Source organism: Chelonia mydas, chromosome 2 (genome assembly GCF_015237465.2).
Source record: "Chelonia mydas isolate rCheMyd1 chromosome 2, rCheMyd1.pri.v2, whole genome shotgun sequence".
NCBI lineage: Eukaryota > Metazoa > Chordata > Testudines > Cheloniidae > Chelonia > Chelonia mydas.
This window is the reverse complement of record NC_057850.1, coordinates 171,748,408-171,763,969: the sequence shown is the minus strand read 5'-3', so window position 1 is coordinate 171,763,969 and position 15,562 is coordinate 171,748,408. Positions and strand designations below refer to the sequence as shown.

At 42.0% G+C, this 15,562-nt stretch overlaps 1 long non-coding RNA gene across 1 annotated transcript in view; it reads right to left on the bottom strand.

Annotated features, from left to right (window-relative positions):
* The window catches only part of LOC119565354, an 82,014-nt gene that overhangs the window by 48,394 nt on the left and 18,058 nt on the right, over positions 1-15,562 (bottom strand). The window lies entirely within an intron of this gene.

Sequence of the window (15,562 nt, the reverse complement as noted above, 5' to 3'; positions counted from 1 at the left end):
TGATAGTGTGGCTGATGTTATTAGGCCCTGTGATGGAGTCCCCTGAATAGATATATGGGCACAGTTGGCAACGGGCTTTGTTGCAAGGATAGGTTCCTGGATTAGTGGTTCTGTTGTGTGGTATGTGGTTGCTGGTGAGTATTTGCTTCAGGTTGGGGGGCTGTCTGTAGGCAAGGACTGGCCTGTCTCCCAAGATTTGTGAGAGTGTTGGGTCATCCTTCAGGATAGGTTGTAGATCCTTAGTAATGCGTTGGAGAGGTTTTAGTTTTAGTTAGTTTTACGTAAAAGAATAAATGGACACAAATCAGATGTCAAGAATTATAATTCATAAACCAGTCGGAGAACACTTCAATCTCTCTGGTCACGCGATTAGACACGAAAGTTGCTACATTACAACAAAAACTTCAAATCCAGACTCCAGCGAGAGACTGCTGAATTGGAATTCATTTGCAAATTGGATACAATTAACTTAGGCTTGAATAGAGACTGGGAGTGGCTAAGTCATTAGGCAAGGTAACCTATTGCCCCTTGTTTTTTCCTCCCCCCCCCTCCCCCCCCGACGTTCTTGTTAAACCCTGCATTTGTGCTGGAAATGGCCCACCTTGATTATCATACACATTGTAAGGAGAGTGATCACTTTAGATAAGCTATTACCAGCAGGAGAGTGGGGTGGGAGGAGGTATTTTTTCATGCTTTGTGTGTATATAAAAAGATCTTCTGCAATTTCCACAGTATGCATCCGATGAAGTGAGCTGTAGCTCATGAAAGCTTATGCTCAAATAAATTGGTTAGTCTCTAAGGTGCCACAAGTACTCCTTTTTTCTTTTTGCGAATACAGACTAACACGACTGTTACTCTGAAACCTGTGTAATACCAGTTTACCCCTTCTGGTGTCAGCAAAGGAATGCCAAGTAGCAAGAGAACGTAAACTTGCTCTAAAGTAACGCTGTACAAATAACACCAAGAAACCAGGATGTTCTACACTAGAGATCTGAGGAAACCATGTATGTTGGAATTGTGCCAATATTTCATAAAGCTTCCTGAAGTTGAATTCTTTTTTCATTAAAATCAAGGGAGTATAGGCTTATGGCTAAAGCACAGGAGGATCTGTGTCCTTTTCCTGGCTTTACCAGAGTCTTTCCTTCAAGTTGCTTAACCTCTCTGTGCCTGTTCCGAGAGTGGTGTGTAACTGAAGCTTTCCATGAAGTACTGTGACCGTGTCTGCTGGAAAACACTACAGAAGTGCAAAGGGTGTTACAGTGAATTGCCCATCGGCTTTTAAACGTCTATGGTCCCTTCCATTTCATTCCTATTCAGTACTCCATTGCGACTAGTATGTAATCCTCCATCTACTGACTTAAGAAGCAATCCTGTATTCTAATAACTCTGGCTTAATACTAATCATTAATGCATTCTAATCTTTCTGAGTTAAGCTTCAGTACTTTCATGCTAACACTACTAGTCCTCATGCCATCTATTGTTAGGTAACATCTGCTCCATGCACAGGGATATACTACAGCGTGTGATAACTGACGAGGCTTGAAAGTATCTAACTTTTGACAATCCCTGGCCACTATTCTACAACACCTGTGGATGGTGTGTTGAGGCAGAGCCCACTAAGTATACAAATCTTGTCCATGGGCATAACTAAAATACAAATATCCATCACTTCCAAAGACCATTTTAGATCAGTTTCTTGTAAGAAGCTCTTCCCCTCATTCAGAAGTCATTAACAGCAGGGTCATATGCAGAATTAACATCTCAGAAATAACAAGTTGGCATTATGCTGTAATAAAGCCCTGTATTCATACCCTTGAGCTAATTAAACTATAGAAGCAAGCCTTGGAATCAAATCTTCACTACCAATATATTTGAGTCAGCCAAAAGTCCTGGGATTCTTTGTGGGACACCAGTCCCACAATGACTCCCTACTATGTTGAAAGTTGTGATTTAAGAATAACCCGCATTGTTTTTTAAGCACAGGTCTTAACAAGGCAGGAAATATGCAACCTGTACAGCTGTTATATGTACCACCATAGCAATCTTAGTGGAAAGCCATAACCGTCCTATTGCATTTGAGAATTCTTAAAGCAAAAGACCCATCAAACTGTCTGAACTTTAGCCAGCAAAGAGGGACTAAGTAATCTCAGATACCACTGTGTGATTGGCTAGCAAATGATATAGGTGTTTGATCCTCAATGGGAGGGGAGGAAAACTGCTTTGTAAGTGCTAGTCTGTCCAATATTAGTCAATGGAAGCACAAGGAGCTGGAAGACTCAAACTTCTTGGAACGACTGAAGTGTTACATCAGGAGCACCAGTGAGGTAGGTACTTACAGCTTGAACTCCCTTCTCCATAAGATCCGCCCTGTCTGTAAATCACCTTTTCGCCATACAAAATATGAGCTGCAGCATTGTCAGCTGATACAATGCGCTTTTTTAAAAAGTGTTTTACTTCGTCCACAGCCCCTAAAGTCTCTGGACAGCTACCAAAACTGAGGCAAGAAATCAGATTTTAGTGACCACCACTTAAAATTCAGAAAGTAAATTCCTGAACCCAGTTGAGGGGCAGAGAGAAAGTCACAACAGGGAAATTATCTTGTGAAAAACACTTTATTTGCAATTTTCAGTTTCCTCTGGAGGATTGAGGCCCCTGCAAACAAACTTCTGGGATACACCAAGCTGGAGTGCTAGAGATTATACCAACCAGGTTTATTTAGACTGACACAGATGTTATCAGGTTCCAATCATTGATTCACATGCCTTGGCACCCCTACAATTTCTCCCTTTTCCTCCCCCCCAACAGAATTTATTTAACAATCTAGTCAGAACTCAAAACGCTACAGTATCAAACTGAACATAGGTTTGGGGCTTTTTTGCTTCTAGCCAAACCAGATAGCCACATGCAAAAATCATGCACTTATAGTCAGACCGTTAACACGGCGTTGAACTGGCCAAGTTGTTTTGCTGTTACTGCAGTAGGTTAGCTGTAGCTTTTTCCAGAATTGACTCATGATGCAATTTCCTGAAGTTTGCAAAACTAACCTTCCTATTCATGCATTTTTATGGGAGGTATGCATTTGTGGCTCATGCTGAACAAAGAGAGAGGAACCACAGTGGCTAACCTTGAGGACAAGCTAATCTTTGACCTCAATGAGATTTTTCTCAATTTTAAGTACCAGGGCTGGTGAGCACTTCCAGTTCAATTTTTGTGTGTGAAAATGCTGTTTAATGAAAGTCTAAACGTTTCACGGCGACGTACCTGTTTTTGTCTAAATTTTTTTGTTGGGGAAGGTTTGAGGTCCGGGCTGGAATCTCACTTAGAGAGAAACCTGTCCATCTTGAGACCATTTCATTTTGTGGAAATGCTTGAAAGGGGTGGTTTGTTCTAATGCAAAACAGAAAACTCTAGAAACCGTGAAAGTTGTCATGATACGGAATTGAGTCTGGCCAGCTCAAAGAACTGCTTCCAGTAAGCCACTGCATTCAAATATTTCTAAATTATTTCTTTGTCATGTATTTAATATGTAGTGTGTGTTTAGGTTCTGCCATGTGTGGGTCTGTGTTTTACAAAGCCAGGTAAGTACTGTTGCTTTTCAGATTGGGAAACAGAGGCTACGTAGCTGGTTCAGTAAGCCAGTTGCAGAGTTGTGAATAGCACTCCTGCCTCTCATTCTGACAATACATCATGCTGCCTCATAACGTAATTGCCTTAAATGTTTTCCCTCTAACTTAATAGGGTTATTTGGATTTAAATTATAAATGTATGAAATCTGGATTGGTATGGCTTTGTATTCTAAGCTTCAAGTCTGAAACACTTGGATGGAAGCCATCAGTTCCAGACCATGACAAAATGTGCTCAGCCTTTCATCTTTTGTAGGCACTTGTACATCTTGTGTGTGAGTCTCCTACGTGACCATTAATAACTGAGGTCCTGTCAGCTCTGGGAACACATGATCCAATGTCACTTTTTGTAAGTGCATGGATTTGCCACAGTGTCCTTGATCAAAAATTTCTTACACCCTTCTCTCCCACAGTTGCTCAATGTATTAATTGGATACTACTCCCATCCAAAGCAGAGATGGCTGCTTTGCCATGATGCTGTATTTTAGGGTCTGACTTGCTGCTTTTTTCAGTGTGAACCTAGTTGCCATTTTAGTAGCTGTGTGTATCTTTTGCTAGTATTTGTATGCTACTGTTTGCCAGCATGACATAGCTACTATTTATGGATGTAAAAATGGAGATCACCTTTCAAAGGTAGGCCTGTAGTTCAGAATGAACAGCGCTTATCAGTGCAAGGTGATATAATAAGGGTGAAACTATCCCCTGGACCACACTGCTTCTCCGATACGAAGTAATGCTGTCATTGAATTAAGCTATGACTATATAGGTGTGGCAGCAACTTCCTCAGTATGATCTCAGATTAATGTATTTGTCTTAAAAGCACCCTGTCAAGGTTCCTTCCTCGTTCTGAACTCTAGGGTACGGATGTGGGGACCTGCATGAAAGACCCCCTAAACTTATTCTTAACCATCTTAGGTTAAAAACTTCCTCAAGGTACAAACTTTGCCTTGTCCTTGAACCCTATGCTGCCTCTACCAAGCGTGTTAAACAAAACAGGGAAAGAGCCCACTTGGAGACTCCTTCCCCCCAAGCCCTACACCCCCTTTCCTGGGGAAGGCTTGATTAAAAATCCTCACCAATTTGTACAGGTGAACACAGACCCAAACCCTTGGATCTTAAGAAGAATGAAAAATCAATCGGGTTCTTAAAAGAAGACTTTTAATTACAGAAAAAGTAAAAGAATCACCTTTATAAAAATCAGGATGGTAAATACCTTACAGGGTAATCAGATTCAAAACATAGAGAATCCCTCTAGGCAAAACCTTAAGTTACAAAAAGACACACAAACAGGAATATACGTTCCATTTAGCACAGCTATTTTACCAGCCATTAAACAAAAGAAATCTAACGCATTTCTAGCTACATTACTTAACTTTTTACAGGAGTTCTGAGCTGCATTCCTGATCTGTTCCTGGCAAAAGCATCACAGACAGACCCTTTATTCCCCCTCTCCCCCCAGCTTTGAAAGTATCTTGTCTGCTCATTGGTCAGGAGCCAGCGAAGTTATCTTAGCTTCTTAACCCTTTACAGATGAAAGGGTTTTGCCTCTGGCCAGGAGGGATTTTATAGCACTGGGGACAGAAGGTAGTTACCCTTCCCTTTATATTTGACCCACCCTTATCCCAGTTTTATAAATTTTAAATGCTTTTGGTGTGTAATTAGACACCTTAACCTTTATTCCCTTCAGTTGCACGCTGTAGATATTGATACTGAGTGTTCAAGTAAGGCTTATACTTCTGGCAAGAGACTCTCGGGACATGTGATTTTTTTTCTTTATTCCCCCTTAATACCTCCCACCAAAAAAATGAGCAGGCCAGAATGGGAAGACAACACAGTGCGCCCTTCAAAATACTGCCTTAAATGATTTCTTTGCTCTTGGCATCTTGCTACTGTTGGTCTCCCCTGTTTCTTTGGCAGTATGGATAATTCACAAGAGCTTCGTGGCATAGTGCATCACTTCAAAGTAGTGGATGCACTAAAAGCAAAGGGGCTTATTTTCATAGTTGCTGAGCAGCTGTGGGAGCCTGAAATTGTTCATAGGAGGGTTTCTGCAGCAAGCAAGCAACCTGCCATCTGCTGACCATTACTAGCCAGCATATATACAACCCTGAAGCAAGTCTTTGGGTGATCAAGATTACAGAAACAAACCAGAGCTGCCTCAAACTAATTGTTGCCTAGTGCCTGTTACTTTGGAAAGAGTAAAACTAAGCTGCTTACAGCTGTGACAATGTTATGCGTTACTCAACCGGTAAATTCAGTTACCGGTCTGTCTCTCGAAAATATTTGGACAATGGCTGTCGCTTGAAAATATTTAGTGGCAAACGTATAAAAGGGGAGTAACTGTAGTGCAATTTGCCTAATCTGGTCTATCCTGAAGAGGGGAGAGTAGTCTGCCATTACAATAATACAGTACTGCAGTATTCTCGAGTAGTGATCCAAACACTACAGTTCACCATAGTGATACCTCAGGATACTAGCCTTTTCCTATAAACACCATCATTATTACTATGAGTAGTGCTTAGAGCAAGAGAACATGGGCATCACCACACCCTGCTCCAGTATCCTGTTAACAGTGACCAGCACTCGATGCTGTGGGATCCTATTGTGCTAGGCACTGCATAAACAGAAACTAGTCCCTACCTGGAAGAGTTTACAATCTAAAAGATGAGTCACATGTGCTCACACACAACAAGCAATTTCCTCCCTCTTCTCACTCTCAAAATAATCCCCCTCTGTCCAGTTAAGGGCTGTGAAGGAATTTGACTGTCATTTACCCTATCTGGGCCTCCTAGAAAAATACTCAATCTCACTTCGAAGGTTTGTGTCCCTGCTGCTTCCCCTTCCCTGTAGGGGAAACACCACGTGAGAGGAAAAGGAGTACTTGTGGCACCTTAGAGACTAACCAATTTATCTGAGCATAAGCTTTCGTGAGCTACAGCTCACTTCATCGGATGCATTCACTGGAAAATACAGAAGATCTTTTTATACACACAAAGCATGAAAAAAATGGGTGTCTACCACTACAAAAGGTTTTCTCTCCCCCCACCCCACTCTCCTGCTGGTAACAGCTTATCTAAAGTGATCACTCTCCTTACAATAAGCAGGAGAGGGGGGTGGGGGGAGAGACCACCTTTTGTAGTGGTAAACACGCATTTTTTCATCTTTTGTGTGTATAAAAAGATCTTCTGTATTTTCCACTGAATGCATCCGATGAAGTGAGCTGTAGCTCACGAAAGCTTATGCTCTAAGTTGGTTAGTCTCTAAGGTGCCAAAGTACTCCTTTTCTTTTTGCAGATACAGACTAACAGGGCTGTTACTCTGAAACCACTTGAGAGGTGATGTGTGATGGTAGCTGTATAGACACCCGTGTATCAGTAAAAGCACAATTTATTACCTCTCTGGATCAGAAGGCTCCTTTCTCCATTTCATGAGCTTGGTAGAGTTCAGAGCTTTTTAACATTTTAAAATTTGACTTGATCCTATTTAGAGCAGGGAGAGGCCATAGGAGGCTGATTTGCTTTCTAGCCCACTGGGTTGGGAGGCAGATGTACACTGGCAGCTTGTGCTGTGGTACGGGAGGGCAATGACGGAGGAGTCTGCCCTGTACTGACCACAGTGCTTCAGGGGGCATAGTTTTGGCATTCATTGGCCTGTAGATGAAAGGCAGCCCTGAGATCTGGTTACACCTATAGAACAGATGTAGCAACTGCCACTCTTATGTGTACTCTCCCTCCTACCCCAATTGCAGAAGCATTTCATGTCTCATCCCCGCCCCCCCCCCCAATATTCTGGCCAGGCATTGTAGAAGCCTTGTGATAGTGAATTGTTCTCCCCCTACCCCCCATCATCCTGGGCACAGAACAGGGAAATCTGTTGCGGGGGGGGGGGGGGGGAGGGGAGGGAGTCATTTCTCTGCTTCCTTACTCAAGTTGGAAGCAGGGATGCCTAGCAATAACTTGGTTCTAGCCTCACTTCTAGGCACGAAGGGCCAAGAAACTTAAAGGGCCAACCCAGAATCAAGGGGAGAGGGTGGCATTGCCCATTCTGTGATTGGATACTAATAACCGATTGTATTTCCCTCTTATGTGGTGTTTTTTACATGAAGCTCTGAAACCCTTTACAAAACAGATTGCCCAACTACCAAACACCAGTTACCTACAATGTGCCCTTCATATTTCCAAATTTCAAACATTGTGTTGGTAAATTTGGATTTGTATTGCAAATTTTTAATGTTCTAAAATTTTGCTGTACGTTTGCTCCCTAAAATGAAATTTCAAATCCCCAAACCAGGGAAACAAAATGTAGTGAAAAGGCTGACGTCTGCGACGTGATCCCTGTTCTACAGCTTGGGAATTGGAAGCACAGCTATGTGAACGGTAAATTTCAGTAAAGGTTGCTCAACTATCAACAGGTTCCCAGGTTAGCCAAACTTGTGCCTATTCGAATTCTCATTGGATACGATACCCCAAAATTGAAGCGCACACAGAGAACACAAACCTTGTGCTCAGAGTGACTGATACCATGTTACAGAGTTACTCGGTTATAGTCAGAAACTGAACGCAGACTCACTACTTAAGGCCCTGATCCTTCTCTCCGCCCCCCCCCCCCCCCAAAATCTTCCTAAACCATTTGTCAGAAAGATGGCACAGTAATGGTTCATAATTGAAACAACATATTTGAAAATGTAATGGCTAAAAACATTTTTTTAAAGAAAATCTTTAATTCTGTTGTAAGGGTTTGTTTTCTTCGCCGCTCTTCCCTTCCCTCTGCTTAAACCTGCCCCACTTATGGTACTGTATTTAGTTGCGTTCTCGCTCTCAGGATGTAGAATATAAACTGCAGTCAGTGTACATGACCCTGAATAATAATAATAATAATTACCTGGCACTTAAGTAGCTAGCAGAACTCAATGCACTTGACAAAGGATGTGGGCATCATTATCCCTATTTTACTGATGTGGGAGGAAAACCTAAGACAAAGTTGTGAAGTGACTTGCCCAAGGTCCCACAGCTGGTCAATTGCTGAGCCAGGAAGAAAGTGGTATCGTCTTTAGCCCCAGCTAAATAGAGCTCCAAAATAATTGGTTAGTTTTTTGTTGAGTAGAACTTGGCTGATGCGTTTTGATAGGATTTTTGCTTTTGTTTTGTTTATGAAACTAAGAACTTACTGAGAGAATTTCTGTGTAGAGTGGAGAATCCGGCAATCCCTTCTATTGGACTGACTCACTAAAGGATCTTGGTCAACCCAAACAAGGATCTCAGAACAGGCATCCTCCCATTCTATCTCATCACTGCTAAAATGGCTGTTGAAATGGTTACCAGACATCTCAAATGCAGCAATTAAAAAAAACGAAGCCCTTCTTTGATAGCAGTTGGCTGTGGGCTGCATAATTACTGAGAGTTTCAGAAGGGCTCCTTTGTTCAAGACGGACTTGAGGAAGCAGTCAGTAGTAAAGGGTGCCAGGAGCCCTCAGCTAGGGGGACCAAATGTCCTGATTTTATAAGGACGATCCCTATATTTGGGGCTTCGTCTTATATAGGCGCCTATTGCCCCCCGACCCAACCCGATTTTTCACACTTGCTGTCTGGTCACCCTACCCTCAGCAATCCTGTAATAGAACTTCATGGCACCTAATAATGTTACGGAGGTTTGGGGGTGGGGAGGATTCACATGCCACTTCGCTGCTCGCTGCAAAGCTGGTTTGCATTTATTGAAATAAACGGACAACAAAAATGAGTGCAACAGTTTCCATGGGTGGGTGGGCAGGGGTGTGTGTGTGTGTATTTAAACCAATAATACTTAGCTCTCCTTCATTGGATCTCAAAACTTTACAAAGGAAGGTAAGTATCATTATGCCTATTTTCATGCAACAGCACCCATAGTCAATTATCTAAACCAGTGGTTCTTAAATTGTGGTCAGTGAACCACTGGTGGTTTAAGGAGCACTGTGCTGGTGACCTGGTTAGTCACGTAGTGCGGGCTCCTTTTTGTATTTTGTTTCCAGCTGTTAAATAGCATTAAAAACAGCTCAAAGTATCATTACTTTCCTAGTAGGACTTTTCCACTTAAAAAATTCTAGTTGTCGCTGGGCTATTATGTAATCCTGGCTGAAAGGAGGATGGTGGTTGTCTCATGGACAATCTCTTTATTAAACTGCGGTCCATACTGTGAAAAAGCTCAAGAACCTGCTTGAAACAAATGCTCACTACCAATTTTATTTACAAATTAATGACCATACTGCAGCCCTTTGTCACGCGAGTACTCCCATGACTATGGGTTGTAGAATAAAATGTTGATTTGTAGAGCTGCTTTTGATTTACTTTAAACACAGTTTATTTTGATGTTAAATCCTTGATCCTTGTGAATTTAATCTCCCTTCCCATGCAAAAATATGTAATCCTATCACAACTGAATTAGATTAACCCTATTTTGCTCAATCATTTACCAGTTACAATTTAAAAACAAAAACAAGAAAAGATACAAATGGGGTGGCGGGGGGGAAGAGTATGAAAAAAGTTAGATTTGCTCTCTGCCTATCAGCTTCCTTCATTCCTCCCCTCTTCATTTGGACGTTGTGAAAGGAGCATATTACTCCCTTAAGGGATAAGCTTAAGCCTATAGCTAGAACAGCCAAGTGTATAATCAGAAGGCCCTGTGCTGTGCTATATAAACAGGAAGAGGATGCTGAACAAGACAAGGGGGAGTAGAAGCTATGTAGGCTGCAATGGGTGGTGGTTGCTTCCTCTCAGACTGTAGGGAGGCTGCCCTAACTAGAGACTTGGAATTGTTAGTTTTGAGATCTGACTCAAGGCTCTAAAGTGAGGACCTTATGAACGGTTTTTGTTTTCTCCTGTTGTGAAACCCTATTGAAAGGTACATGCCATTTGTTAGTGTATGTTGGCGTCTCCTTGCTAATTAAAGTGAACCCCTTGCTGCCCTGACTGGGGAAGTTAAGGTGGGCATAGCCAGTGCCACACAAACGTGCAAGGACTGCTCACACCTTGACACGCACCTATTGAAGCAGCAGCTCTTGTGGCCGGGGATCGATTGGCTGCAGGGTCTAGTTAGCTTTTCATGTTTGCTGGTATCCATTATTTTCTTCAGTAACAATGCCAGGCACTTGAAACTGCTGCAAAATTCTTTAAGATACGTTCCATTTTGGATATGGAACCTGGATACCGTGGTTTGGGATATATCAGATGGATGGGGTATACGGTCCAGTTCCGAGCTTTTATACGAGTGAAATATATGGTGAATGCAGAGTTGATCACATATATGTAAATCCGGCACTACAGAATCAGACACTGTTCACCCAGGTTTACAGAGATGTAACTCCCCTACAGTCAGTGGAGTAACTCTTTCACTTGAAGTTTACTGTCAATACCAACCTAGGGTGTTTCAAGTTCATGGGCCAGATGCTGTTCTCAGTTACACCAGCGTAACTCCCCTGACTCTCATTCTGGATTTACTGTCATTTTAGATCAGAATCGTGTGGCTGTATGAGACTGTTGCAATGACTCTAGCCTACAAGCCTAGCTTCCTTGTCAAAAGGAAAACCGTGTCAATCTGGGGAGAGGTCAGGAACGCAAAACAATAAACGAAAGAACAGACTTGAGGTGCTTTGAGACAATGCATATTCAAAATATTTACAATTGTCTTCCCAGTTAAGGTGGATCCAACTTTGTTAGTACACTAGTAACAACCAGGGGAACATTCTTTTCTGTCTCCTCTCTTTACCTCTGACGTGACTTTCTCCTTTAGTCACAATCTATCAGAAATCCTTTCACTGGAGCTAAATGATTCCTTGTAGAATCTTTGCATGCATCATGGGCTGTGTCAAACCAAAGGTTGACTTTTCTTTTTGAGAAGGAAAAGGAAGTTTGACACACATACCCTAGTGCAATATGAGCACAGGCTCAAAGACTGTAATGGTTAAGAAGGAGAGAAATTATTCTTCAAGTGCATTTTTTTCTGAATTTTTATTTTGGATCCGAAACAAGAAACCAGTTTGTACTGGGGCAGCCACAACTTAATGTTCTTGGCTTAAAGAGGCTGCAGATAAATACTGCTGATTGCAGATGGCATACACCTGACCTTCCAAGACCTGCTATTACAGCAGTTTTATCTTTCGGGTTCTTTACAACTGGGGAAAAAAGCATGCAGATAAATGGGAAACAATAACTACAGAGCAAGAAATTTTCCAGCGTTTGTGAAAGGCTGTCAATTGTAAGAACAGGGAAACCTACATTATCATTGTGAATGCCTACTACTTTTGAGAGAGACAGCTAAAGAATCTACTATGTATTGTCTGTTTGAGCCAGTGGGAAAAGGAAAAGTTAAGGATTGAAGTTTCTTACATGTCAAGGAAAAACTAACTTGATTCTTGTTCTAGGGAGTAGGACTAGGTTGATTCTGCTATTGTTCTACAGCTTTAACCTTATCTTTAATCTGTAAAGCTTATCTTTTGTCCTTATTGGAATGGGAGGAGGATGAGTTCAGCTGTTTGGGGGACTGCAGGTGACTCCACAGAGAGAGAAGGTAGGTGAAGTGTAATCATCTTTTTGCTGCTGTTGTTGGACCAGCTTCTGTTGGTGACAGAGACAAGCTTTCAAGCATACAAAGAGGCAGCCGACAATAGTAGAGGAACAACTGATAACTTATCCCAGCCCCACATGAAGAGGAGATCCCCAAAAATATGGACGAGGAAGAAATACTTTGGTGAACAGTGCTGAGAAGTTCTGTGAACAAGAAATTCTTTATGGATGAATTCTACAGCCATTCTTACATGAGGAAGTTTACGAACACTAAGTTTCAAAACACTGTGATGAAGGCAAGTATTTGACCCCATTCTGCAGATGAATAAACTGAGGTTCAGAGGGGGGTTTTTGTGTGTGTGTGTGGGAGGTTAAATTGCCTAAGGTCAGATACCTAGTTTCTGGAGACCCTGGGAGTCTAATTATCATGAGCCCCTGTCCTAAGCACAGGAGGACACCACTCAATCATTCAGTTGTAAATCTGAATAAAAATAGAGCCAACAGCCACACTCTTGTCTCAGATGAACTGGTGTAAATCCAAACTGACCCTGCTGAGGAAGTACCTGGGATTTACACAGGTAAATGTAAGATTGGAACTTGACTGTTAAGTGATGTTGGTGTAAATGACACCCAGTGAAAGCTGGTCAGAAAATGAGCATGAATGGCAAAGTAATGTAGCCTTCACCAAAGGTGCATTCTCACTAGGTTTGTAAAATGTGTACCTTTTGCTGATCTAATATGCTGTGGGGATTAAATTGAGCCTTGGCAGTATGTGACTCCTATGTAAATTTATGCCAGAGCTTAATTTGTTCCCAGGAACATTGGAGCAGATACAGGCAAAAGAGAAAGTTAGGATGACTATCTTACACTCCCTGCGGTTGCTTTTTTCTCATGAACCCATGCATACACGCTTCCACTCAATTGGTGCATAAATTGCTTTAGTTTTACACATTGGTGTGAGACCTATTGTATTGTCACTTACAGCTGCTTGTCATCCTTACTGAATGTGGCTCAAACTTCCACTGCAGTTGCACTTGCGTCTGAATCCTCAGGCTTAATTTGGTCCCTAGTTTTGATAAATGGTGCCTGAAGTCCAAAAGGGGTTTTTGCTGTAATGTTTGCCTACACTGTTTAGTTTATTTTTATTTAAAAACAAATTAGGAAAAAAATGTATTTGGTCAGGTTACATATCAAAGCTGCTGAATAAGTTCTACTCCAATGTTGATTTGTAGGCTTGTGTGGTGGTCACTTTTGTGTGAGCTGGTGGCCCCATGTGAAAAAATCTTTTGCCAGTTTTCAAAAGTGCCCAGGGTTTGAAGCAACTTAAATGGGGCCATCTTCTGAAAATCAGGCCCCTATGAAGCAGCTCAACTTGGACACCCAAAACTCACTTACCATGTTTGAAAATGTAGGCCCTTATCCCACTTTACTTAGTGCCTCAGTTCGCCCCCCAGTAGAGTGACTTGTCAAAGAGCAAGCATGAAGTCTGAGGTACAGCTGTTGCTCCTCTTGCCTTCCACTAGAGATCTGGGTGAAAAATCAGGCCCCATAACTTCTGAGATCCAATACAGTCCCTTAATCAACCTCTCTGGAGGTAAAGATATATTGTAAAGAAATCTTCAGATTCATCCCCAGGGAAGGTCAAACATACTAATGGATGTTTCAGCATCAGATTAAAACAGAACTGTTAAAATTCCAAGAACAAATCACTTTTGATAAAGGTGCATGGACAATGAACTGGGCTTTTAGAACTTTCTTATGTAGGTTTAATTTCATAGCTTCATTGTTGTTGCTCTACTGACCTCTAGAGAAATTTTTCAGTAAAGCAGTTTTCAGATACTTTTATAGAGAATGCCATAGTATAAAATTAGTAACTGTACTTTTCACACTAACTGGCAGCGGCTCAGAATTAACATCAAAGCATGGCTTTACCTGAAGTTGCAAGCTGCCTGCTGTTGCCTCACTTGGCTGCAGCATGCTTGGATGAGTCAATCTCGGCACTCTCAGTTGCCAGAGAATGTGCATGCCCATGGTGGCAGCTCAAAGGTGTTAGTGGAGAGTTCCATTAAGTTTTCCCTTCCCCAAGACCATGCATAGGAAGGTACATCTCCGACTCCACACACCTACATCAATACCCCTGAACAACACCTGAGCTTGGAACCCATGAAACATGTCATCCTGATATAGATCGTGGTTGGAAGGGACCTCAGAAGGTCATCTAGTCCAACCCCCTGCTCAAAGCAGGACCAATCCCCAATTTTTGCCCCAGATCCCTAAATGGTCCCCTCAAGGACTGAACTCACAACCAGGGTTTAGCAGGCCAACACTCAAACCACTGAGCTATCCCACTTGAGAGACATAAATAAAATCCTCTCTAAAGAGCAGGCTCAGCCTAACCAGGGGCTGTGCAAGCTTCCCTTATCCATGGGCCTTTGAGGGAATATTCTGAGGGCTGTAAGGGTTGTGTCTCCCTATTCACACAGTTGTTGCCTTTCTTCAGGGACAGCCAAACAGATGCTAGTTTTATGATGTGGTCTGAGGAAACTTATCAAAAAAAATTGGGGCATGGAAAGACCACCCTGTGAGAGGAAATTAAAAAAAATTGGACTATACAAAGTGAAGAGACAAATCAGCAGTGACATGATAGAAATATACACTAACTTAAACATAGATGCAATAATTAACTTAGAAAAAAACATCAGGAGCTCTTGCTCCCCCTCTCCCATAATTCTAGAACAAGAGGCTATTCAATGATATTATGACAAATTTCAAATTTAAGATTTTTTTTTGGCTTTTTACTATGTATCACTGTGATGGGACCAGCAGGGTGCAACCTGGAACTGTGGGACAGCTGTGCCCCCTTAACTTTCCAAGCTGGGTTGTCTCTCCACAATGCTTTGCCAGTGACAAGCAGCAAACCCCTCCAGCTGCTATCACTCAGCCACCAGCATGCAGGGCACACCCAGTTAAGTTGCATGAAGACTCCTCAAGCCCCTAATGAACTGTACATAGGGAAACACCTGCAAATCTCCCAAGTCTTCCAGCCCAGAAATAGCATCTGACACTGCTCAAGACCTTCTCTTGAACATGCAGACTTACTAATTAGTTTGCCACTTCATCAAAGGAAAGTGGGCATGCCACCAGCCTTTGTAACCTGAGCAGATTTCCCAAGCATGTTAAACTCAGTTGATTTTAATTTACTTTAATGTTTTATCTTTTTGTAGTTAGTGTTTATTAGTGGTAGACATAAAGGTCAGAGATGCTTACTCAAGAAAATAAAAGCACTCAGTCTAAATACTAAACCTTATTAGGCCTTGTCTATACTACACTGTTTTGTCAACAGAAGTCAGCTTTTGTCAAAACAGTGGAGGTTTGCACACTAAAATGCTCCTCCTGCCAATGTAA